The sequence below is a fragment of the Vicugna pacos genome, unplaced genomic scaffold, assembly GCF_048564905.1.
Source record: "Vicugna pacos unplaced genomic scaffold, VicPac4 scaffold_106, whole genome shotgun sequence".
In the NCBI taxonomy this organism is placed as follows: Eukaryota; Metazoa; Chordata; class Mammalia; order Artiodactyla; family Camelidae; genus Vicugna; species Vicugna pacos.
In genome coordinates, this window is record NW_027328786.1 from 660,054 (window position 1) to 686,836 (window position 26,783).

General features: G+C 51.0%; 2 long non-coding RNA genes across 3 annotated transcripts; one reads left to right on the forward strand and one right to left on the reverse strand.

Annotated features, from left to right (window-relative positions):
* Nucleotides 1-8,128: 8,128 nt before the first annotated feature.
* LOC140694871 (uncharacterized) lies at nt 8,129-15,558 on the reverse strand. The gene is made up of 8 exons (XR_012070514.1): nt 15,305-15,558; nt 14,880-15,000; nt 14,416-14,614; nt 12,724-12,840; nt 12,130-12,304; nt 11,930-12,011; nt 8,609-8,695; nt 8,129-8,274 (listed from the first exon to the last, which is right to left on the reverse strand). It is a non-coding gene; the product is annotated as an uncharacterized lncRNA (long non-coding RNA).
* A 3,354-nt stretch (nt 15,559-18,912) lies between these two features.
* Nucleotides 18,913-22,555, forward strand: LOC140694872 (uncharacterized). 2 transcript variants are annotated; one of them, XR_012070515.1, is made up of 3 exons: nt 18,913-19,163; nt 19,311-19,518; nt 22,287-22,555. It is a non-coding gene; the product is annotated as an uncharacterized lncRNA (long non-coding RNA). The 2 variants fall into 2 exon arrangements; XR_012070516.1 differs by lacking the exon at nt 22,287-22,555 and adding an exon at nt 21,521-21,581.
* The last annotated feature ends 4,228 nt before the right edge of the window (nt 22,556-26,783 follow it).

Consider the following 26,783-nt stretch of genomic DNA (forward strand, 5'->3'; position numbering starts at 1 on the left):
AGATACCTGAGAAAGCACGTTTCTCAATTCAAGTCTTTGTGTGAGTTCTGGGCAACTGGCTTATTTTCTAGAACAATCGGTAGTTACAAAATCAGGAAATCATCTTCCACAAAGGCAGAGTTCTGGTCCGTGTTGATAAAGTTGGGGATGTCACATTTCATGAGTCTGTTCGGCTCCTCCTCTGGCCACCTGCTGCATCTGATGGCTTCCTGGAGCCGAATAACACTGTAAAGGGCTATGGTAGGGATACCAGCTTTGGCCTTGTCCAAGTGGTCCACTTCATTGATGTAGCAGTGAAAGAGGGACCTAGATTCGTCATTGCACTGCCAGAGAACACCTTGGGCAGCAGCGGTCTTCCAAAGTCTGACACAAAGCTGTTGAGTCTAAATCTCTTCTCGGGAGACTCTGCATTGCTACAAAGAAAACCAAAATAAAATATCGTTCACAGTGTAGCTCGGTGACCTGAAGAATCATAGTTTTTGCCATCTACTGAGAGTAAATCCCTGCACAGAGCATGCTGACATGCACTGGAATTGAAAGACATCACTTCTGAACACATACAATTAAACCCAAGGCAAAAGTCTAAAGTGAGGGCCCATGGACCATCCTAAAAAGACATCGTTCCCTGAGAATCCTCAATATTGGTGCCTCGCACACCAGTGTTTCTCCGTGGGACACTCAGATCTCTTCATCAGGATTCGTTAAAGTGCTTCTTAAAATGCAGAATCCTGGGGTGCACACCCTCAGAGTCTCCAGAGGTAGCGACTGGTAGTCTGTATTTTCATAGCCACCAGGATAACTAAACATGCTCAGGTTTAGCACCGCAGTCTACATCGGGTCACCTGAGCATCGACAATTCTGTCTCACGGGATGGGGGGTGCCATGTGTGTCAGGGTGCTGTCCTACCCATGTGTCTCCCCTGATTCTCAGAACTGACAGTGCTGCCCCATTGGGCACGAAATACCACCGTTTCACAATGCATACGCAGGGCGCCCGACTGAAAAACAATCAGTGATAGGAGAGGGGACAAAACTCAGCTTCCTGTTACCTTGTTTCACTTACTGTGGGACGAGTGATCAATTCAAGGGTAATAAATCAGTGAATGAGTGAATAACATGACTCGCGTTAGTCCCACGAGTGCCTGGAAGAGCAAGCCTGGGCACATTGAGAACCATAACAGCCCATCTACTTAAATGTCATCCTCCACAGATCTATGTAAAGGTTACTTCCACCCAGGCAGTGACTCCAGAAGGGCAAGAATCATGTATGAACACACTCTCAAATCCAGAACAGAACCTGACAACAATTAGGCTCTGGAGTCTGCGTTTAGCGAGTGTGGAATCTCAGTGATTCCAGCTCTTACACCTTGCCTTCCCATCCCACCACACACGATATGGCCCTTATGTCCAGTTCTCCCGGGGCTGGGGCCACGGAACCCATTTATAGGACTGGAAGAATCTGATCATTTAAACCATCCCCCAGATTATCATCAAGAGTCACCTGCATTTCAGGGATCAGTAATCCCAGAAGCTTTGCAGTTCAGGCAGCTGAGGGATTTTTATATCAGCTCTGTCTTCTACTGTGACTGCCTGGGTGACATCAGACAAGGAATTCTGAAAAGCCTGAACTTTTCCTTTCAGGAATAATCTAATTAACAAATCTCGTTGACCACTCAACAAATGTGATGTGAAGATCAATAATTTACACAGGAGTACAACATTCACTAGGTCGTGGATTTAGAATCAGAGGAAAATCATTTTAGAAAGATTGACAGAATGTAGCTTTAATGCGAATTTAAGTATTCTTACATTTCAGTAAATCATCTTCCCCTACTTATCACTTCACCCAAGTTTAAAAGATGTCTGAGAACAGGGATGAGTGTGTCAGCAATCTGAGACCCAATAACCTAAAATGTCACCTAGGAAAAAGAGGGGAGTAACACATTTTTAAAAAGCATGGTGAGGATGGCGGGGCCATCCCCAACCCCAGACTAAGAAGCTCTGAGTAATAGCTTTCCTGCATGTCTGGGGCATCAGCTGATGTGAAAATCCACCCAGAAACCTCACTGTCCAGCAGCTCTTCCATAACACAGGCTACACTTTCTCAGAATTAAGAATTGCGTCCAGTAACCACTTCGCTGAAGAATAAAGACAAAGGAGAACAAGAGAGTTCTGCCCCTCCCAAGGGAGAGCCCAGACCTCGGGCTGCATGCACTGCGCCCACCTCCCTGGAGAAGAATAAACTGGAGAAGGGCGTTCTGCGAAACTGCGGCAGCAAAGGTTGAGATGGGAACAAATTGACCAGCTGGCCAGGGACAGCCCCCTCCGTCGCTGCCTTGGCGGCTGCCTCAGCCCTCTCAGCCCATCCTGCCCACCTCCGGTGGCTAAGCTGTCAGAGAAATTGCTTTGCGACCTGGAGCATCAGAGGCTGCCCTCAGGCCAATCTGCGGAAAAGATGGGAGCTAAACCCCCAGCTCCCGAGCGGCAGGCTCCATACCCCCGCCAACACCCCGACGCCCCCGCACCCTACCGCAACCCCGGGGAAATATGACCCGAAGAAGTGTGACCTGGGAACGAGGGGCAGCAGAGGCCGCCCCCACGTCAGGCCTGCAGAGAGATTGGAGCTTATCCTCCAGCTCTCCAGGGGCAGCCCCTGTCCTCTCCACCTCCTGATCTCACCGCGCCCACCTTCCAGGAGCAATCAGACCAGGTGTGGGGTGTCAGGCGAATCTTGCGCCAGAGAGGACGTCCCCAGGCCAGGTCAGGGGAGAGGAGAAGAAGTGGCCCCATTAGGCGGGGCAGCCGGCCGTCGCAACTGCCTCTGCCCCTCGACCACATCGGGCCCGTCTCCCAGGAGCAAGCTGACCTGGAGACGGGCATCCGGCTTCTTGGGCAGCAGAGGACGCCCCCAGGATTGGTCACGGGGAAGAGGAGAGCAAATTGACAGGCTCCGCGCTGCAGGTCTTCTACCCCCGCCATCGCCACCCCCGCACCTTAAAGGCACCGCCCAGGGCGCCCCTCCCCCAGCAGGCTGAGTGGGACAGGTGCGTCTGGTGACCTGGGGCAGGAGAGGCCACTCCCACACCAGGCCATCGGGGAGACGGGAGCCAATCCACCAGCTCCCCAAGGCAGCCCCTACCCCCGCAGCAGCCACCAATCTTGCCCATGACCTCACAGTGGCCTCCTCTAGGGAGCAGGCTGACCTGGAGATGGACGTCCGACGAACTTGGGACAACAGGGACCGCCCCCAGGGCAAACCATGGGGGGAAGTGGGAGCAAATGGACAAGTTCCATGGGAAAACCTGCCGCTGCTGCCACCACCCCCAAAGTACCAAGTCCAACTCCCGGGGTCAGGCCGACTAGGATACACGCGTCTCATAACACAGGGCAACAGCGACCGCCCCCAGGACAAGACGCGGGGAAGATGGGAGCAAATGGTCCGCTCCCCCGCTGCAGGCCCCCGACCACCGCCACCCCTGCACCCTGACTACCCTGCCTCCCGCCCCCAGCAGGCAAAGTGGGACAGGGGTGTCCCGGGACCTGGAGCAGCAGAGGCCGCCTTCAGGCCACGCGGTGCAGACATGGAGCTAATCCACAATCTCCTCCGGGGCAGCCTCCCTATGCCTGCAGCCACCACCTTACCAGCCCCCTGACCGCACCGCACCCATCTCCCAGGAGCAAGCTCACCTGGAGTCGGACCTCAGGCAAATCTCCGGCGGCAGACGTCGCCCCCAAGCCAGGCCGTGGGGGAGAGAAGAAATGGAGCAACTCCCTGGAACACATCCCCTGCCCCTGCCGCCTCCGCCGCCGCCTCCCAGGAGCAAGCTCATCTGGAGACCCGCGTCCCACCTCTAGGGCAGCAGAAGCCGCCCCTGGCTCCGCCTCTGGGGAGAGCGGAGCGAATTGATCGGCTCCCCCGCGGCAGCCTCCCTCCCCCCGTGGGTCCCGCACCTTAACGGCCCCGCCCCTACTCCGCACTCAGCAAGCTGAGTGGGACAGGAGTGTCCGGCGACCTGGGGAAGAAGAGGCCGCTCCCAGGCCCAGCAGCCGGGACAAGGCAGCTATTCCACCCGTTCGCCAGGGGTAGGCCCGCTCCGCCCCTCTGCCGCTGCCACCGCCCTCTGACCTAACCGCCCCACCTCCCAGGAGCAAGCTTACCTGGAGTGCAACATCTGGCGAATCTCCGGCGGCCAAGCCCCACCCCAGGCCAGGCTGCAGGGAAGAGAAGAAATCGATCGGCTTGCCCGGGCAGCCTCCCAACCGCCACCGCCGCCGCCGCCGCCCAAAAGCATTGCAATAGCCCACCGGGGTCAGGCTGACTGCAAGGATGTGCACTTGCCTTCTTATCCTGGCCAGGTCCCTGAGCACCTCCCTGCATCCCTACACTCCCTGCACCTCTGCACCCCTGCTACTCTCTGCAATTCTGCATCCCTCCACCCCCACATCCCCTGAAATGCCTGCGCCCTCCACAGCCCCTGCACCCCTGTCACCAGTTACACTTTTGCACTGCTTACACTCCTGCACCCCTGCATGTCCCACACACCACCTCTTGGGCCTTTGGCAGAGTCTCTGCTGTTAGACCAATGCACAGTGACTCACTCTTTGCCAGTATATGATGCATCAGTGGACGTCAGGGGTTGCCTGCAGGAAGGTACATGTTCCTGGTCACTAGCCTGGGCCACTAGGGTGATCTCTGTGAGGTCACCCAGGACGGGTTCAGAGATGCTGTTCTCTGGGAAGAGAGGAGTTGAAACCGGTCTTGAGGGCAGAGCTGTGCTCACCAGGCCGTCCACGCTTCATGTTTTACACAGGGCTTCGGAGAAGTGAAATGGATCCGGCCAAGTAATACCGGCCTGCTGTGAGCCCACCTCAGTCCTGGGCTCTGAGTCAGACCGACTGGCTCCCTCAATCAGGGCCCAGTTTGGGCACCTGAATGGTCCCTTTGAGGCATCCCAACAGTTCTCAGGATGAAGTCTGGCTGCTTCCACCCCATGGCCCTCCCTCCTACTGTGCTGGCCTCAGGAAGGTTCCTTATATGGGGAAGAAGGCAGCCCACACCCTACCCCACCCCTCACCTTTCTCTAACCCAGGCTGGTGCTCTCTCTGCCCCTCAGAGTCTGGGAAGCCATCCCTCTTCAGTTATGTCCCTTCTGAGATGGACTTGCTTCCACTCAATTCTAGGCGAGGATGCACCATGGAATGCACTGGGTAAGAGAACCAAAATAAATAATTTCTTCTGTGAGGTTGCCTGTTTATCTACTGGGGCTGGGCTGTGTGTAGTTTGCTACAGCTATTGGTGTGAGAGGCTAAAACAGCCTGTGTGTCCTTGTTTTCATCTCCCCGCTGTCTTTGGGTTTTCCCTAGACACTCCTGAGACATTTACTTCTGTTAGTATTATTCCTGTTATTACACACGGGCCCTACTGACATGGAGGTAAGGTGTTGGGGGAGCGGGACAGAGCAGGGCATCTGCAGTCCTGTGATTAGTTCTCATTGAGCCTGTGCCCTGAGCTGTGACCTCCACAAGTGTGTCTCTTTCCCCCCACCCCAATTTGGGTGACACAGAAGGGATTTCCCTTCTCCCAGGTTGGTTAGGCTCTGGTAAAATAATTTCTCATTAAAAAAACAAACAAAAAACAACTTCCCCCAATGAAACAGAATGTTCTGGGTGTATTTCAATACAGTTATTTTCTCCTCTCCAGGCAGGAAGCATGAGGAGTTATCCTCTGACCTTCATTCTGAGAACAGGAAATGGTCCTGGATGTAAAATACATGAAAAAGAGCATGGGGCCCCTCTGACTGGCCCCCTGGACTTGTCACACTCTGATTTCCCCACACTGAGCCTCCTGCTGGCCTCAGGGACCTGTTAAATCTGCCTGCCCCCGGGGTTCTTAAAAAAGCAGGTTCTGCCTTGGGAGCTGTGACTCTCCAAGCCTGCCCGCTGTTCCCTTTGCAACCTCTCTGGGTTGGAAGCAGCTTTCCCCCTCAGTCTTCTGGGATCTAAGAAGAGCAGTGGGTTTGCAGCTCCCTCAGATTTGGTGTTATTTTCAGGACAGGAGGAAGAACTTCTGAGCTCCACACGAGCTGGACCAGAGGCTGGAATCCTCCCTTCCTCTGCCACCGTGCAATCAGTGGCTGTGGTTCTAGCCGAGTTTCTGAAGATGTGGACTTAAACACACATATCCCAGCCCTCACAGGAGCACACAGTCCCATAAATCCCCCTAGTTTCCACTGGTAACTATGGAGCCGATGGGGACACGGGTTTCGGGACCACAGAGGCCTGACTGCACGACTTGCTCCGTGGCCTATTTACGTGGTTGCTCCGGGCCTTGTCTGAAGTGGCTTGTTTACCACACCTGGTACGTGGGAAACACAAAATAAGTACTAGAACCTTCACTTTTTCTCCCTCCAGGGCCTTCAAACGTAGAAAGTAATAAGTGAACTCAGACAGCCTAGTCACCACAATGAGGTCCGTCCAGCCTGGCTCTCCTGAGTGATGGGCACTGACTTGCACCTTAACTCGGAACAGTAGGGGAACTGCCTTCCTCTAACTGGGCCTCTCCCCACACCAGGCACGCCCGCAGCTCAGACGGGGCCAGCTCCCCAACTGAGGTGTGTGCTGGGGGCTTCAGTGTGACCTGGCCCTGCCGGGACATGAACCTGCAGTGAGTGAGGTGGAGGGTCGGGTGGAGGGGGGTCCCTTCTGGGGTGGCAGGGGGCCCGGTAGCACCCCTCCCAGCCTGGTGCCTGGGGCTCCCTAACACCTCCTACAGCTCCTGGGTTGGCTCCGGTCCTGGCCACTCCACACACCCTCCCAGTATCTTTTCATTATGTCCCTTTTCTGCTTTTATCAGCGAGAAGTGGCTTCTGTTGCTTGTTCAGTGAAACAGTACATCGGGAAACCAGACTACTTCTAACATCAGTAAAATACCAACCTCGGTCAGCTCGCCGGGCAGACCGTGCAGCACAAAGGCCTGAACAGGGCTGTGCGAACGGCTTACGTGAAGGGTCCTCAGCATCTGTCTTCAGAGATACAGAAGCTGATGGTTCAGGTAAAACCTCAGGGTGGGATTGAGGAATCCAAAGCTGGTTGGTTTCAAAGGCTAATTGGTCAGACCAGACCCCTGAGCTGTGGTCAGAAGTCTGGCTCACCGTCACGCAGACTCAGCGCCCTAAGTGCCGGGTGGGGCCGGTGCTGTTCCCTTTGTAGGCTCTCGTTGGGGATTCAGTGTAGCCCCTTAAATACAGCAGAAATTCCAACCCCATTAGCCCCCACCCTGAGTGTTCCATGACACAAATCCCGGGAGTGTTTAATTTTCATCTTTGTTTAGGAGGATGAAGGTGGTTCAAGAGAAGACATAAATTCACACTTAGTGACACAAGGTCACAGCCAGTACTTCCTCCACGGAGAGCTATGTGCTCCCACAGTGGTGGCTGGGGGCTCGGCAGAGACCCTCTGCTGGTCCCAGAAGGACTCGCTCCTCTGGCCACAACTCATGGGTTGGACAGCAGATCCAGAGGTGACAGAGCATCTTTCCTGGGAATTTGGAACTGACACATAGAAATCAAGTTCACTCATCTGGAGTTTGGCGGAGGGGAGGGGCGGTGGTTGGAAATCAAATGAAACCAGAGCATGAGAGACACTTAGAAGTGAAAGAGCGAGAGACAGAGAGACTGAGCTTGTGAGAGCAAATAGTCAGAAAGAAGGCAAACAATCAGGGGACAGAGGAATTCCAGCTCCTGACTGTCTAGTCTGTCCCAGCCCATCAATGACCCCGTGAGATGTTTAATAACATTCCAGTTTTGCAGATTAGGAAACAGGCTGAAAGAGGTGGGGGCTGGGTTTGGGTGCACAGTTAATTCAATTGCCACTGGACCCCACACTTCCCATTGCCTGAAGGCACCCTAATCCTCACTGGGACCCCTGTGGTCCCCTGACAGCCCAGCACCCTGATCAAAGGGACCCTGCGGGAGTGGGAACCCCTCTTGAGTGTGGAGAGTTCCCTGCCCCGAGATGCCATGCATCAGCAAGCTCCCGCTCACCCCAGGTTAACATCAGCCCAGCTGTACAGTCTCCCAACCCGCTTCCCTCCCTGCCATGCACCCCCAACCTTACCACCGTGTGTACTGCAGGAATTCAGGCACAGGGATGCCCAAATCAACACGAGCCCACCGGCTATAGAAACAGCAGACTCCCAGCCCCACCTGGGTTGTGAGGGGACAGAAGGTGTCCTCAACTTTCATGTGTCTAAAACAATCTTCTTCAGCTGGAGGTTCTAGAGAAAAATAAAAGTTCCAAAACATAGTTCGGTGAGGAATTCCTCCAAGGACCTGACTCCAGTGTCTACAACCATGTGTACCTACCCCCGGAATTGGGGTGAAGGTGGATTATTGATCAGCACAACCCCTGGTGGCCCAGCTCCTTGGCTTGGCTGCCCAGAGGGGGCTGGGGGAATGGGTAAGGCCAGGGCACTCAGGAAAAGCACAGAGGACCTGACCTCTCCCTTCTGCACTCGTAAACCCTTCCCCAAATCTCAAGGCATTGGACAGAGATCCGCCACAATAATGAGATGCTCCCATCTCTTCACTCACTCCTGTCGGTTCACTTACATGCTGAGCATCCACTGGGTCCCAGGACAAGACACATAGAATGGCTGATGGGACAGGCTTGGTCCTTCCCCCTGGAACCTGTTCAATCTGATCAAAGAATGATCACTCATAAAGAGTTTCTCAAAATTATACAGAGACCAAAGACCAACTGCAGAGTGAACCAAATTTAAAAATATATATGAAGATCCCCCAGTCTCCCCGCCTAAGGTTAACAGCATAAAGCAAAAAATTCTTGCCTTTAATCACCAGGGAAGTTGTCACCCCCTCTCAGGTGGAAAGGAGAGTTATTCTTTGAGCACGTCACAGAAGTGCTCCATCGGATTGGACCAGGGCATCTACATTCATTCAGCAAATGTGTATAAGCTCCTACTACATACGGGAATCTCCTAACTAGACCGTTCCCAAGGCTCTCGGGCTTTATCAGTCAACAAAATAGACATGACTCCCCATCACTGGGGGCTCAGAATTTTAGCAGAGGAAACAGGCAGCATGTTGGGGTAGCAAGAGTTTGGAAAAATTTTTAAAAAAGAGTGATATGAGCAAACTCGGGTGATGGCGGTGGGGTGGGAGGCAGGCAGGAGAGAATAAGGCAATCCTGGCAGATCTCACGGAGTAATGAACTTGAAGCAGAATAGATCCGGAGGAAGAAGGAAGAGCCGGAGCCAGAGGCCCCCAGAGTGAGGGGGAGAGTGTGGGCAGAGAGGCAGAGCACGCCAGGTCCTGAGGCCTTTGTGACGACTTTGGCTCCTAATGACATGGTGACCCGTTTAGTGAGTTTTGAGGGGAGGGGAGATGTAGTCCAACTTATGCTTTTGTGTTTGTGTTTTTTGGGGGGAAGTAATTTATTTATTTTAATGAATGTGCTGGTGATTGAACCCAGGATCTCAAGCATGCTAAGCATGCGCCCTACCACTGAGCAACACCCACCACCCCCAATGTATGTTTTTACAGGCTCCCTCTGACTCTGTGTGGATGAGAGATTGTAGGAAAGCAAAGATGGAAACAGAAGGCTATTGGTATCCAGGAAAGGCTGAAGGTGGCTCTTAGGAGGGCGGGGAGCAGAGAGCAGGTATTTAATTAAGACAGAATATCCAGAATTTTCTAACAAGCTGGATTTGCTGTCTGTGAGTGTAAAAGAAAGAGAGAGAAAGGACATGGTTCCAACATCTGGGCCTGGACAATGGGAGGGATGTCCTCTCCGGATGGGAAAGGGGATGGGAAAAGGTGGGGCTGAGCAGGTGGAAAGGGGTTGGTATCAGCTCAGTTCTTCAATGTCATGGTTAAGGGGTGTGTTACATATTGCCACAGAAGTGCCTAATAGGTAGAGGAATCTGTTTTCTTTTTCTTTTTAACATTTAAAAAATATAATTAAACATATTAATTGTATTATGTGAATGATTTGGGAATTTTGTTTCATGCCAAGTTATATGTTATATATAGCCAAATGGAGCATATATCAAAAAGGGGAGAAATGAGGGCTTTCACATAAACTGACTGTCCGTAACGTAGGTAAAATTTCAATAAAACCAGTCTTCAGGGCAAAAACCTCATCTCGGTGTTACATAAAAATAAATGAAAAACGACTATGTTGATGTACCATTATTTCATGTTACATAATAGCCCCAAACTAACAGTGTTTAACTATGAGGCTTGTAGAAATACTATTCGCTTTATTCACATAAATACAGAAGTGCAGAAATGTTCTAAGGTAGAATTAGCATCTTAGTGGAAATAATACATATTTGAGCATTTTACATGATATATATGTACTGATTCAAAATTTGGAAAAGTAATTTCATAGTAGAACATATGTATGAATGTGAAAGCAAGATGAATGAAAGGAAAAGAATGTGATGTGAGTCTCAGGGATAAAGGCTCAGATGGAAAGGGGAAATCAGGGAATTTTGGAGAAATCGAGAAATTGATGGCATGCCAATTTCCAAGGCTGGGTTGCTTCCACCAAAGGAATAGCAGAGAGAGAGAGGAGAGGCCCAGGAACCCACCCTGGGGAACACCCACAGTATATGTTTGGAAAAAACAGGAGACATTGGCAAAGGACCAGCCAGCAGGCCAAAAGCAGAAACAGACAGAGAGATGGGCTGGGGGTTGAGTGAAGCAGGAACACGGGGTAGGAGGGATGGAAGAGCTGGGTCAAATGCTGCCGAGGGGCCAAGCATGATGAGGAGTCAAAATTGACCACTATATTTAGCAACATGGGGTCACTGATGGCCTTGACAGGGCAGTTTCCATAGAGCGAGGGATCAGGCGAAAAGCCAGAATGGGTGTAAAAGGGGATGGCTCAAGAGAAGATGCAGACAGTGAGTTTAAACAACTCCTTAAAGATTTGCTGCAAAGACACAGGGTGGCAATTGGTGGGGGTGAATTAGGGTCAAGGAGTGCTGTTGGTTTAAGAGGATGGACGTTTATATACTGATGGTGCCAACTAGCAGGAGAACAAAATAGATGAGGCAGTGAAAGAGAGGATGGTTTTGGGAGTGACAACCCAGAGAAGATGGGAGGGATGGGGCCTCGGGGACTTTTGGAGGAACTGGCTTTCGATGCCACTTTTAATAAGCGGTGGGGCACCGAGAGTGAGGTCACAGACATCAGAAGGCGAGCGGATGTGCTGGGAGTTGCTTGTGGAATTTCTCTTCTGTTGGCTTGTTTGCTTGTTCAAAGTAGAAAACTAACCTTACCAGCTGAGGAACAAGGAGGAAGAAAGAGTTACTGGAGCCATGAGCAGAAGATAAGAAAGAGCCTTCCAGGGAGAATGGGACAGTAAAAAGGGCAGGGGGAGGCGGGGGAGTGCGCTCCCAGAAAGTTACATTTTCTCTTTGACGTCCCCAAATGTGTGACGTGTTATTACCCTTCCTGCTGTCTACAAAATAAAAATTAATTATGGTTCAGAGGAAATGCTATTTCATTCTAAGAGGCTGCCTGTTTCTCAGGAATGGTCATCTTAAACTGCAAATATTACAAACAATGTTGAAAAGATGAACCTGTGTACCTAAAATCCCCTATTTTCTATTAATCTGTTTACTACTTAGTTCCCCTATCAATAACACATAACAAATACTGCCATGATGGAGGTACACCGATGCTTAAAAGGAAATGAGATCTGTATCCTTTTGCTAAATTCCATGGCTTCCTTAATATGCAGTTCCACTTGGAATTTAGGAATGTCTGGTATAAGAAGTGAGAAACAGTTTGAGAAAATCCCGGCTCAGAATTATACATCACAACCACATCTCACAAGTATATACAGCCGTAAAAAAGTTTAAAAGCAAAACTCCGTAACTACTCTTAAAGACCTTTGCAAACCTGGGCCTGCCAAGATGTTTCCAAACTGGAAAGGAACTCCAATCTCTTGCCTGGTACCGGACCAGAGGCTGGCCAGCCTTTTCTGTAAAAGCAAGAGAGTAAATATTTTCAGTTTTGCAGATCATTTTGTTGTAACCATGCAGGTAGGCAATAAGAAAGCTAAGAGCACTGGGAGATAGGAAACAAACGGGCATGCCCACACTCTCCCTTCCACTCAGGGCAGCTTCTCTGTGGTGGGGAGCTTTGCCACAATCACTTGCTTCTTTTTTCCATTGGTTTCTTTGTTTCCACCTTACTGCTCGAGCTCAGAACTTCAGGTGGGCCTGGTCCTTCAGCATCCATGCAGAGAAGGCTGAGCGGGGTTGGGAACCCCACCTGATGGAGAAGAGAGATTACTGGGAGGGACATTTTGGAGGCCACCATGACACGAGACAATCACACCTTCCGGGGTGAAAGGGAACGAAGACAAGGGAAGGACACAGTAGTGGGACCCCTAGGTCGCCTGCCAGGCTTGTTCTCCCTCCACGGCAACCATGGGGGCCTGGGGGGTGTTGGGCTTCAGCTACGGTGATTAGGATGAAGGGACTCAATATAAAGGACCCTCCAACTCCTCACTAGGTTCCAAACGCAGCCCCTCTAAGTCCACCCTCTGAGTTTCTGGAACTCTGCTGGAAGAATACATGAGCAGGCCAGAACCAGAGCCCAAGCCAAACATGACAGGGGTCTCGTGGGGCTGTAACCCCATGCTCAGTGGTCGGGGACTCCTTGCAAATCTGCAGAAATCCCTGTTCCACCTCATTCCTGGGAGAAACCCCAGATCTCCTCCTGCTCTGTCTGTTCTTCTCTTGAGGCTATTGTCCTGGAGGGATGCTGAGTCCTTGAACCTGGTCCTCCAAACGTACATAAGCAGCCTGTTCAATAAAACAAATTATGCACTTTTTCACATTTGCCAGTTTTTTGATTCCAGAAAGGCTGTGGGACTCATTCTCACAGTCTCCTGTGCCCCCACCACATGGTGGCCCTCTGCTCATGTAAACACGATTTCCCACAACTGCACCCTGCCTCCCAGCTTGTCAGAGGGGAGTGTCCCACAAAGACACAGGTGTTTGTGAGGATCCTGTCCCCCAGCAGAAAACCTGCTCCTGGAGCCACGGTCAGGGATCTGGCCTCCTAAGCCGCTCAGCTCTAATTCAAAGCCTAAAGTGGGGGCCCCGAACATTGCTGAATGACTTTCTGAATCACCTGGACTGGAGGGGACTGATTTTCTTTCCAGGAATGGAGGTAGCGCAGCCTCCATTTTCAGGGCTGACCTTGACGATGGATCTAGTTCCCCCGACTGCAACACAGGAAGGAGTGGCCCTTCCATCCCACAGGTTGGAGACCCAACCCAAGGGAGTACTGAAGCAGTGCATTGCTGCCAGGTCCAGCATCCCTGCAGAGTGGCCTCTGCCCTTGAATGACCCCCTTCCCAGGGCCTTTCTTGCCCGGACACCACCACACCCCAGGCTGTGCCAGAGCTCTGGGGCTCTGCGTGTCCAGGGCACACAGGTGGCACCTGAGCCAGGTGTCCCCTGGGCCTCAAGGGAGAGAGGTCTGCTTCTGCATCAGGGGAAGGTGACCCCACAAGGCTGGCAGGACACTCTCAATATGGACCTCCAGGAGCCCTGGGAGCAGTTTCCCTGCAGATGTTAAGAGCCATCATCAGGAGGGCAGGCCCCTCTTTGTGCAGACCATCCAGCAGTGCTGGGCCCACGTGCTGACCTCAGAAATCTACATGCCCCCACGATTCCCCAGGCAACCTCACAACTTCGTCACTTGGTGACCTGGGTACCACGAGCTCCTTGGCCATCCCATGAGGGTGGTCCTTGCAGGCATGGTCTCCAGGTTCTCCTGTTGAGAAATCCCCCTGGGTTTCTGTGGTCACAGAGCAGACACCAGAAGATTCTAGTCCTGCAGTGACCCCCACAGCAGTCAGCTCCCCTGTGCATGTCCAGGGACAAATGACAGCAATTTATTGCCAGGAACCGTGATTCCATACTAAGTTCAGGAACCTGGTAACTCACTCTGCACCCCAAAAAGCTTCCATGAGAAATGTGTGTATTGGGATGTCTGTGCCCCTAGAAGAGCTGTTCCTGAGGGTTCCTGGGACCCTCCAGCCCCTCTCAAGGTTCTCAGATCCTGGGTCTAAATTTCTATCTGCCTCTTTTGGTGTACGGCCACCTGTGTCTCGTGGTCATGGGTCACTTTATTGCATGACTTGGCATGTTCTTAGTGCTCGTCCTCCACCCCTGCACTAGACTCCCAAGATGTTCCCACTGACCCTTGGCTCCCTGGGTGGCTCAGGGGGCCCTAAGTCTGCACCCTTCACTCTCCTCCTCTACCCCCACCTCTGGGGCCACCCCTAGGTGGACTTGGAGGTGTTTGTAAATGAGTCTTACACAAGGACATGTCTGGACAAAGCAGGACCCCACCCCCGGAAAACTCACCTGCTCCCTTCTCAGAAGAGGACCCCACAGCCCCACATTGCCTCCCAGGGGTCTACTCAGGACACAGTCCCCCAGTTCTGGGCAAGGTGTCTCCCTGGAATCCTTGCTTCCAGGAAGAGTCTCTCTGTCCTTCTTCAGAGTTTAGAGGTGTTCCCATGTCCCTGACCACCAAGATGCCCAGCACAGTCCCTTCAGTGACCTGGAGAGACAAGGAACTTATGTGGCCACAGGTCTCACAGGACACACCTGCTGGGACCCCAGGCTAAAGGGCTGTCCTTCTGCATTCTCAGGTGTGGCTCCCGTGGTAACTTTTTGCAGGGGGCCCAAACGGGGAGTGTGGCCCAAAGCAGTTCATGGGGCTCTCTGGGCAGGGAAGACTTGGGCCAGGTGGCCTTGCCTGGTTTCCCTGCTGGGCCACTCTGAAAACCCCCGCTCCTCTGGCTGTGGCTGGAGGCCCCTCAAACCTCAGGGCGGGGCTCTTTCTCTCAGCCTCCACTGACTCCAAAGCCACGCTGGTGCTGGCGAGGGGAAAGAGCTTTCTTGCCTTCTTTTGGCCAAGTTGCCACAGGTGGATGCTGCGGGGAGCTGGAGAGAGAGGTAGCACTTGCTCAGATGTGAGTGGTTAAGCAATTTGACACCCTGTCAACTAGCCTTAAACATTGGAATGAGGTCTTTCCCGGTAAAGCTGGAAGTTACTTTCAGTAACTTGTCTAAAGATTTCTTTTTTTTTTCCACTTAAAGACTCATAAAACCTCTCCCAGGTCATTCCTGGTATGGACCATTATCCAGGGATCAATCAGGAAATGCAGGAGGAGAGGGGTGGGGGTGGGGGAGAGGGGAGGTTAGATCAGAGCCCACGGAGAGGAGATGCCCCTCCCAGGAGCCTCACACTGGGCAGTGGCTTCTGGCATCCAGCTCTCCTGTTCTCAGGCCCATTCCATCTGCGGGGTTTTCCAAAAACATAATGGTGGAAGGGCCATGGAGGACACCTAGAACTTCCAGAATAGACAGGGGGAGCAGAGTTACCATGCTGGCCCTGGGTTTGGAGACAGACCTGCAGTGGAGACCACAGGCTTCTGAGAAGCCAGTTTCGAAATAAAGGCAGTATGCACTGGAATACCCGGCTCGAGAGAGTGCTTCATCATAGACATGTAATTTACATAGTTCTCACCACTAAATTCTGTGTTCCCAACACGCTACATGAATGACGGCTTCAACACACATTCATCTCTGAGATGTGAAAAAGTGTAGAGCCGCTCTTTCATCCTGCATAATGGGCATGGCTACACTTAAGAACACTTACCAAGATTTCTCAGCAAGAGCCAATTTCGAAATAAAGGCAGTTTGTGCAGGAAAACCCTGTTGGAGTGAGGGCTTCCCCATACACATGTAAGTTATAGAGTTCCCCTCACCATGAAACGCTGTTCCCAACATGCTACATGCATGAAGGCTTCGACACACATTCAGTTCTAAGCTGTTAGCATGTGGAGAGCCGCTCTTTCATTCAGCACAAAAGGCATGGTTACACCCAGGAAGATTTACCCAGATTTCTCAGCTGCTTCCTTCAGCCAGATTCAAAATAAAGGCAGTTTGTGCTGGGAAAGCCTGTTGGAGCGTGTTCAGAGCTGTTTCGGGCTCTGTCCCAGCTGGAGGGTGCAAAGCCCAACCTCCAGAAAGAGGGACCAGGACCCCACCCGCCAGGTGGTGTTGCCTTTGTAGGGGAACAGTGATCTTTGGGTAAGATATATTGCGGCTCTCTCTAAAAACTGCTTTGACTTAAGTTTGCATCCTAGTCACCAGTTCCAGGACAACAGAAAAGGCATACCCTACATCCCTTTGCACTCAACTCTTCCCAAAACAGCAAATATTTGTCCATGAAAATACCAGCTGCTCTTCTAAGGCCCACTAAATACCCAGCAGTGTGGGCGGTGCACTCTTGATCAGGGACAGGTGGAGAGGGAACAGCGGTCCTCCAGCAGGCTTGGCCTGGTGTGGCAGCTGCGCTGTGGGTGCGTGGTGGGGAGGGAATGCAGGGAATCCTGTTTGAGGGGCCTCTGTGCACGCCTGCATTATAGTCTGAGGTTTCATACAAAGGCTCCAGGCATCCTAACTGGTCAGATACAGCCCCCACCCTTGGGCTGGAACCACCAGGAGATAAGTACCTGTAACAGGGACGGTGCCTGGTGTGGGGAGAGGTCATGGGACCCTCCGGGGGCAGGGGCGGTGGTGCTGGGGAAGGCAGGGGATGCAGTGAAGGGTGGAGGGAGCAGGGTCCTTTGCTTGGGGGTGCGAGTTCTTTGGGAGACCACAGGGAATGGCACACATCATCCCCACCCTATACCCCAAATTCCTAGCCCCGCCAACACAGGGGCTGCTCTGCACCCTCTCAACGTGGCTCTCCTGTAAGACCGCACCCAACCAGGCATCTGGCACCCTGCCCTACCTCCCCTCTTGGGACAGATCCCGTCTTCTTGGAAACTGCCTAGCAGCGCGTATTCAAGGCCGGCAGCCGGCCTGGCGGATCTGCACTTCAGGTGCCCTACCTGGCCAGCCGTGCCTACCTGGGCTCAGTCCTCTATCTTGCCCACCGGTAGCCTGGGTCCACTTCCGGTGCAAGCGGAGGCCGCGGAGCCCTGGCTGAGCCCCGCACAAGGACAGGTGAGGGTGCCCCCACCCCGCCGCCCCGCCGCCCCGCCGCCCCGCCCACTGTTGGCAGCATTGCCCCAGCCTCCGGCCGGTGCCACCTGCAGCTGAGGACCTCCGCGCGGCCCCGCCCGCCCCGGCCCCACCCAGCTGCCCCATAAGCCTCCCCCCACCCCCGTCCTGGCCGCGCCCTTGCTCCCATTGGCTCCGAAAGTTCTGCTCTCGCACGTCTAGCCTCGGGAGGACGCAGACGCAAGCGCTAGGGGAGGGCCCCGCGGCGTTGCCATGGATAAAGACGCCGCGCTCCTCGCGGGCTGGCGTGCGCTTCTGGGGCAGGCAGCGGGCTCCGGAAGTGTGCAGCTGCCCGGGACCATGGCGGTGTTTGCTGCTGGGGATGGCGGCTTGCTTGGCCGGGCCACTAGTTCTGGCCGCGTCAGTCGGCGGCCGACATCCTTTCTGGGGCGGCGTCTCACAGACGGTAAACGTACGGCAGCGCCGTTGGCGGGGCCAGTGGACATGGACCGGGGTGGGATCCGGGTTGGTGTGGCGGCCGGGGAGGGCTGTGGTTGGGGCGGGGGGGACAGGGCTGGGGCACAGCCTCCGGCTTTCCTCCCCCTCGGGCTCTGGGGCTTGGACCGCGACTCCGGGTAGCCCTGCGTGGCCGCGGCCTCCCAGAACCCCTGGGAAGGGCAGGTGGAGGACCCGTCTTTTATGAAGCGGGGCCTTACCCGCGTTTTGAAGAGCCCCAGAATCAGATGTTGGAATAGGGTGGTTTATCAGCCTTGTATATCAGCAGGGAAATTTCAGTTCCATCCAGATGTTGGCTCCTTCGCTAAAACTCAGGAATAAGACAAGGGTCAGTGTCAATTAGCAGTTATCTAGGGCTTGACTCAAAATAGACTGTGCGGGGTGTAGAGATGGTAGATGGGCCCTCCCTTTCAAGGTTGGTAGTCTTCTGGGATTAGAGGCCTCAGTTGAGGATTACATCCTCATCTGCAGTAATGGAGGTTGTGGGAAACATTAACACAGAGAAGGGAGGGGTGTTGCTGCGGTAACTCATTAAAGAAGCCAGGACACTTGCCTGGCTCTTGTGTAGGAGAGTCTCGCCTAGGGTAGGGCAGCAGTTATCAAAGTGAGTCCGAGGCCCCTGAGATGCAAGACTATTTTCGTAGGAACGCCGGGAAGTCACCTGCCTTTTGCACACTCTTGCACTCCCGAGTTTCCTGTGGGGTTTTCCAGGGAAAACCTAGTCTGTGATATCACAAAACAGGTAATGTAGAGGCAGATAGAATTAAGCTCTCACCAGTCCAAAAGAGATTCTCAGAAATTAAAATCACTGCTATTCCTCTCATTAATGATTTTTGTTTAGAAAAATATACTTATTTTTTGCTTAAGAGTATTAATGGTATCATGTAGTAGGTTGTTATTATTTTTAAGTGAACTCATAAGCATTTTTTAAAGTTCTTATTTAACTTCTAACACAGGAACTATTGATAGATTTAACCCACATAAACAGCAGCCTTTTGAAGTCCTCAGTATTTAAGAGTGTACAGGGGTCTTTAGGCCAAGAAGTTTGAGATTCCCTGGAGAACGGGTGCTCAGGTACTAGTCAGGTGCTTAGCGTTGATAGACAGATGCCAAGATGTCTTCTGCATGTGCTCCCGGACTCGAAATAATTGGCCACACAGAGATCGGTGGGCAGTGCCTCCACTATACAAACCAGAAGCTGCTGAACGTGTCTTGAGTCTAGGCCATGTGCTGTGCAGAGATTCCCATTGTATCTGTTCTATCTAAGCCGGGATTCCTGTGCAGAGACCTGGCTCTGAAGACCCGCTCTCCTTTGCTCCCTGCCAGGTACCTTCTGTGTTATGTCAACCCTCCGGAGGGCTTCAGCCTCCGTAGGGGCGTCTGTATCCACATCGCCTTCCTCCTGAAGACCCTGCTGAAAATGGAAGAGTCGGTGCTGGTGATACCCCCTTGGGGCCGCCTCTACCATTAGCAGAGCCTGGACATCCACCAGGTCCGGATTCCCTGGTCTGACTTTTTTGATCTCTCAAGTCTCAACAGAAACATCCCTGACAATGAGTACGAACAGTTCATTGCAGGTGAGATGGTGATCGTTTAACTGGGGCCAGACGGTTTTTGTTCTGGTTCCGATGTGAACATCGGGCCGTCTTGCTTCGGGTTTGTCAGTCTGCTTAGGGGCCGTGCTCATGTTTCCTGCACTGCAGGTGAATTTGGTCTTTCCACAGTTTTTCTCAGGAAATATATCTGAAGTGTATGAGCTCTGTGTTCCCTCCCCTCTGAAAACCCTGGCCTTCTGGTGAGATGGAGCGGTGACAAGGAGGCCACTGCCACAGAGGCCTTGTCCCAGCAGGACTCGCTCCCTGGGCAGTAAGGGCCATTCTTACCTGAAGGAAAACACGATGTATGTGTACCATGGGCCACGTGCTGGAGAAGGTATGTAACCTCTCATTCAGTATAATTTGGTCCTGCTCAAGCTTCCCATTTTACTTTTTGTAGGAGGTAAGATTTGAAGATTTTCTTTGAATACAGCTATTTAGAGCTTATCTTTTTTTTTAATTGAAATGTGGTTGATTTACAATGTTTAGTTAGTTTCAGATATACAGCTGTTTTGTTAGTTTCAGGTATACAGCATAGTGATTCAGTTGTACATATACATAGTCTATTCTTTTTCAGGTTCTTTTCCATTATAGGTTGCAAGATACTGAACATTTTCCCCTGTGTTCTACAGTGAATCCTTGCTGTTTGTCTGTTTTACATATAGTAGTTTGTAATTGTTAATCCCAAACTCCTAAGTTTGTTTCCTAAGTCTGTGAGTCTGTTTTTGTTTTGTAAATAAGTTTATTTGTATCTTTTTTAAAAATTCCACATATAAGTGGTATCATATGTTACTTGTCTTTCTCTGTCTGAGTTATTTCACTTTAGTGTGATAATCTCCAAGTCCATCCATGTTGCTGTAAATGGCATTATTTCCTTCTTTGTTACAACTGTGTAATATTCTTTTATATCTAAATACTACATCTTTATCCAGTCATTTGTCAGTGGGCGTTTAGGTTGCTTCTATGTCTTGGTCATTGAAAACAATGCTGCTGTGAACATTGGGGTGCAGGTATATTTTGAAATTAAGGTTCCCTCTGGATATATGCCCAGGAGTGGGATTGCTGGATCAAATGATGTCTTTTTTTAGTCTTTTGTGGTATCTCCATATTGTTTTCCACATTGGCTTCACCAAACTACATTCCCAGCAATAATGTAGGAGGGTTCCCTTTTCTCCAAGCCTCTCCAGCATCTATGGTGAGTGGATGTTTGAATGGTGGCCATTCTGAGTAGTGTGAGATGATAACTTATTGTAGTTTTGATTTGCATTTCTAAGATAATTAGCGATGTTGTGCCTTTTTTTCATATGCCTATTGGCCATTTGTATATCTTCATTGGAGAATTGCTTGTTTAGTTGTTCTGCCCATTTTTGGATTGGGTTGTTTATTTTTTTTTCTTATTAAGTTGTATGAACTATTTTTATAGTCTACAAGTTAAGCCATGTTCAGTCTCATCTTTTGCAAATATTTTCTCACATTCCATAGGTTGTCTTTTCATTTTGCTTATGGTTTCTATTGCTTTGAAATAGCTGATAGGTGTAACTAGGTCCCATTTGTTTATTTTGGCTTTTATTTTCTGTTGCTTGGGTGGATTGCCCTAGGAAAACACTGCTGAGATATATGTCAAATAATGTTTTGCCTATGTTTTCTTCTGAGAGTTTTTTAGCGTCTTGTCTAATGTTTAAGTCTTTAAGCCATTTAGAGTTTGTTTCTTTTTTGGTTTTTTTTTTTTCAACTCTATTATATGCTTTCGATTTGTGGTTACCCTATTTTTCAAGTATATCAACCCATTATCATATCTATTTCCTTTAGACTGATAATCACGTAGGCTCCAACACATCCTAAGAATAATGAGAAAAAGGAAAAAGAAAGAGAAAAAAATCTATCTTTTCTTGCTACCATCTCCCTTTCCCACCTTTTTGTATTTTGATATACTTTTTCTTTTTTACATCTTCATGTTTATTGTCTTGTAACTCGTTATTTCATTTCCAATGATGGTTTTCCCATTTCTATAGCATCCTGCTTCCTTTCTGTTTAGAGTAGAACCTTTTAATGTCTCTGTTTGGTTCCATAATGCTGAATTATCTCCCTAACCCCCTCCACCCTGAGCCTCTGAATACTCAGTACAGGGAAGCCAAACCATCCTAGCCTTCATCAGTCTTGGGATGCAATCTTCAGAGTGGGAAAGAAGAATCATTGAAAAATAATATTCTGTTTGTTGCTTTCTACCCTTGCCCAGAGAGTGAGAATCACCTCTGAAGGCGGAGGAAGAAAGATGGGGGCATGGGGCACAAAGTCTTTTCTCCTTTTGCTACTGAAAAAATGATTTCTTTTGTAATTAGTGATGATGCCCTTTAAATTGGTAAGATCGAGATTCCACAGCTTCAGCGCCTGTGAATAATCAGCTGGGAGAAAGCTCTCCAGGGCCCCTGCAGTGGGAAAGGCAGCCCCTCTGAGCACCTGTTGTTCTGTATTCTTCCGGCCTCCACACAGTTTCGCTAGGCACTGTGCAGGACGATGCAGTTCCCCAAGGTGGAGGACTGGGAGACCCCTGCTTGGTGGCAAGCCACAGGAGCCCACACTTGAAGGACAAAATGAAGAGTAGTGGGGCGGGCATAGGAACAGAGGATGGTTGAGACCCAGGATAGTTTCCTGGAGGCCAGCAGGTGAGACTGGCGGGGCAGATGGGGCCCTGGTGCATGGGCAGTCCTTGAGGGATCTGAAGCAAAGATATGAACCAAGATACTGGATTCGTGTGGGGGTAAATCGCCCCCTGGAGGCCACGTGGCAGTGCAGCGAGCCCAGGAGGAGAGGGCATTTCCCCAAAGTTGGGTTGACAGATCACAACCAACTCACTGGGAACCGAGAGGTACAGAGATATTGTTAACTTTTTGTCCCTCTTCCTGGAAAAAAAATTGCTTCCTGTTGAATAGCCTGTGTAGTTAGTGAGAATTAAAGACATGAAGTAACATTTCCTCAAAAGTCATCCATTGTGCAGTTGTTAATAATGGTCAAATGCAAACTTGAATAGATTAAATCAAACAGTCATCATCGTATTTTAAAATCTTTTAAAATAAAAAATCTTGCTGTCTTTGTTCTTCATTTCAGGGTTCACTTGGTGATAATAGTAACAAAAGCAACAGCAAACCTTTAAAGAATTCTGTCCTGCTGTTCAAGGAACTCTGTGTTCATGACAAACAAATGAGGTGGCACTTTACAGGAAGGACAGTCATTAATCACACAGCTAGTAAATGGCAGGGGTGGGACTTGAACCCAAGCTGTCTGACCCCAGAGCCCCCTCTCAGGCCCTTCAGTGCAGCTCATCACTTGGTATGCCCAACAGAGGCCAGCATTAAAGAGCAGCATGACCTTGGCTGCTTGGCCTCTGTTTCTTCATCTGTAGAATGGGGGTGTGGGCAGTGAACTCTGTGAGCTCAGTGGTCACTTCCTCCAGCTCTGCTATTCTACTGCTTTGAGTTAATTTAAGAAGTATCCGAGCCCCTGAATGGCCCACCCATAGGCTGGCGCTTTGCTAGGCCGTGGGTTACGGAGAAAAATAAGATCAGCCTGCTTCTCCAAGGAGCCTGTGTCCCTCCACGGCAAACGGCTCTGAGGCCCAGGCTCCCTCACTGGCAGTCGGGGACTGGGCAGGAATGTCTGATAGAAGATGGAGGCAGAGCCCTTCCGGGAACAGTGGTGGCCACAGAGCTATCAGGAGCGGGAGCATCTGTCCAGGCTGCTGAGAGGGGGGCCCTCATGAGGCCAGTAGCCCCCCCAAACTAAGCCCTCAGGACAAAGATCCAGCCATTCCTGCAGTGTCACAACAGAGCCAGTCCATCCTCATCACTGTGCCCCTGTGCTCCTTTGTCCTGGGGCCTCTCTTCCCCCTACACCCAGAAGACTCATCTCTCTCTCTTCTCTGAGTGTCCCCTCACTTCACCCATGGTCCCTGCTTCCTAGGCCACCATCTCTGGAGTTGACGATTTGCCCCCTCACACTCTCCGTTTGATCAGGAGCCTGGGTTGACCTCCTTGTGCTCACTTTCCCCCATGAGGTGATTTCTCCTCCTCTCTTGGGAACACCTGGAAAACCCAGTCCATTCCTAGCAGTGCCTGCCACCCTGGCCTCCCTGCTCATCTGCCTCAGTCAGGAGCAGCTGGACCACCAACTCTGTATTGCCTCACCGCCTACCATCAAGACGTCAATGTTGATTCTCCCTCCACCACCCAGTATGGTCATTGTAGGGTCTTCTTCTCCGTCAGCCTGAGCCAGACACCTCCCATTCACCCTACCCCCGGGCTCATACCCGGGCGTGTCTCCACCCCAGGTCCAGCCTCTCTCCTTTATGTGCCCAACTCTAGCCATCCAGCTGCTTCTCCACCAGCCTCGTTGGCCCTCCTTCACCCTCACTGGGGCATCATGCACTGACTCCTCTGCTTTCCTACCTGTCCACGTTCCTCTTACTTCCACTTCCCCACCTTCCAGCTCTGCATCCACAGTCAGCACTCTCTTTATGACAAACAAAACTCCCTTGACCCTTGATCTTTTCATTTCCTCACCAGGATGACTTCCATCTCGGTTCACCCAGCTCTATTTGTTCTGAGCCTGCAGGCAGCAGGCTCTCCCAGCACAGATTTCTAAGACTACAAATCAATGCCCAGCATGTTGCCACTGCCAGGCAATCCTCCAGGATTTCTCTAGTGAGCACATTTCCCCACTTGCCACACAGTGGTGTCAAAATTCTATGCTCTCTGCACACCTCTAAGCTTCCCTCTGTCTCTTCCCTGACTCCCAGCAGATGGCCTTGCCTCCTGCTTCAGAGAGAATGACATGTTACTTGAAGGGAACTCGCTCACCTGCAGCAAATCTGCTCACCTCACCTTTTATCTGTCCCTCTCCCACCTGGACTCTAGCTGTAGTTGTTCTTAATTTAGTGAGTTTAGTTGACATATATATACACAGTTAAAAGCTTAGCACACTATAGGCTACCTTCTTGGGCTTACTTTTTCAATTTAACATAGGGTGTATGATGCATCCACTTCGTTGCATGTACCTGCAGTTCATTTGTTTTAACTGATCTTAAATGTTGTGTGTGTGACAGTAACACAAGGCAAGTGTAAGCCAGGATTCAGGATGCTGGTTACTTCCTGTGAGAAGAGGCCTAGGGCAGGATAGGACACAGTATGTCACTGTCAATAGTCCTGTTCTGGTGCTGGGTGACAGGTTCACAACTGTTTCTTATAATATTAATTTTAATACATAAATACTTCTGACAGGCACCTAAGGTGAGAATGTGTCATGAGCCAAGATATACAATGGATAATATTACATCATTATTGTTATGTAATCTTGTTATCAAATATAATATTCATAATCCTACATTGTTATGTGTTATATATTATATAGATGCATGAATTATATATTATGTATATAAATAACTACATATGTATTATATACTATCTGATAATAAATAAACAGAACATAACATGCTAGTATATCTACTATTATGTATTATTTAATAAATAATATACTATATCCTGTTATATGACATGGCACCTAATCTTTAATCAAATAAAAATATGTCACTATATGTAATGGTAATTAATAAAATTAAATGAGAATGCCCGCAGCTTTTAACGCCAACACCGCTCCAGCTGTCACTGTCTATCTTCTTCCCTTTCATGGTCGAGGTCCTCACGGTGCTATCTGTTCCCCTTTTCATCTCGTTATCCTGAACCTTCCTCCCCCTCCCATCCCATGCTGCCTTCTTCCCCGTGGTCCCTCTAGTCACCAGCGGCCTCTGGGGCACTGATTTCAGGGCAGTGTCTCAGGCCCAAGCTCACCCGCCTGTCCTCCACCTCTGCCACTGCTGGTGGGGACAGGGCGGGGGGCAGAGTGCACCTGTTGTCCTGGAAGAGAATACAGCACAGACTCCGTGACCAGCAGGAGGTGTGGCCGGAACCTGCAGGACTGGGGGGAGAGCCAGACTGTCTGCATCCAGACCGGGGGCACTTGGAGTGTGAAGAAGCCCAGTCCTCACTGCCCCTGAAGTGAGGAAAACACCCTCAGGTGAGTTAAAGTGCTTATGACCTAGGTCTGTTGGCTGCAAAGGACAAAGGGGTCCCTAAGGGGAGGTTAGTTGATGTTCCAGGCCCCACAAAGGCCCTAAGGGCTGGCGGGGAAGCAGGCTGGACGCTCCACTGGACCCAGTGTCCCCTCAGGGGTGGGGCCTTCCGGAACAAGCAGAAAGCCCTCAGTCTCTGGGGGAACGCGGCAGTGTGGGAGCATCCCTGCAGTGAGTCAAGTGACGTCAGGGCCTGTGGGATCCGTTTTTATGGCCACATTGAGCCACAGCAGAAGCCACAGCAGGAGTGGATTCCTGTCTCTCCAGCTGACATCCTCGTGTCTGAGTGCCAGGCTTCAGACCCGATCCCCTGGGGTGCTAGGACAGTTATACACAGAGGCGGCTCGGGGAGGCCTCAAGAGGGCTGTACTGGCCTTGCTGTCGACATGATTACACAAAGATCAAACAATCCATCGATGGGAAGAAAATAAGAACCATGGTCACATCTGGACCGCAAGCTTAGATGTGGTATATGGGTGATATTTATCGACAATCTGGCGAGGATCTGGTCAAAGCTAGAGGCCAAGGCAGCAAACCGGTAGTGACACTAAGGAACATCGTGGTGTAGAGGCTGGATTGGGGGTCTGAAGGCTCCTCCCAGGAGGAGCCTCAGTGTTTGGGAGGTGGCTAATGTGCCTGCTTCATGTCACTAGCAAGTGATGCCACCTGCGGAAAATCAGCTATAATCCTGAGCCGGGTCAGCCCTGGGTGATGTGATAAAGGCTCCTACAAGAGGAGGCGCCAGACGGATAGTGAACCAACCAACAGGCTGATGAGTTTCTGGCCTGTGTTTATCGTGCTTTCGCAGCCAAGAATGAGGAGAGAGTTGAATGGTTCACCATGAAGATTTTAACAACTTAAGAGAGTTCCGTGTCTCACTGCATTTCAGTGTCACCCGGAGGAATTCAAGAGGTGTTTAGACCCAGAAGGGACTAACAGCCTCTTGGTTCCTCATCAACCTGACAAACCCACCAGCCCTCTATGGCCAGACCTTGGCAAGTGCCTTCCCTTGTTCTAACAAATCCCTTTCCACTCACGCCTGTGGTATGCTTTTATTTTTGTTTAATTAATGGGAATGAAGATACCTTACAGCCTCTTCAGATCTTTCCTTAGGCCTTCTGCTCTTAGACCACGGCAAGGGGGCCCGCTGCCCTGGGTCCTGCACTGCAGAGGGTCCCTCTGGCCCTGACACTTCCTCTGGCCATGCCCTCCATGGGGTGGAGTCAGCAGGGCCAAGGGGGCAGGGTCATTGGCTCCATCCCATGCTCTAGAAGCCCAGGACCCCAGATGCCCTGTCTCAGCAGCCCCTGACCCATTCCTAGTGCCTGCACCGGCTCTCCCGGAAGCTCAGATTCCCAGGACTCACAGAGAGGCCAAAGGGCAGCTGTATGTATGGAGGGTATGAGCAGATCCCGAATGTGAGTTTTGAGTGTCCCCCTGTGAACATCCAAGGCCACTTGTGGCAAGGGATGGACCCAGCA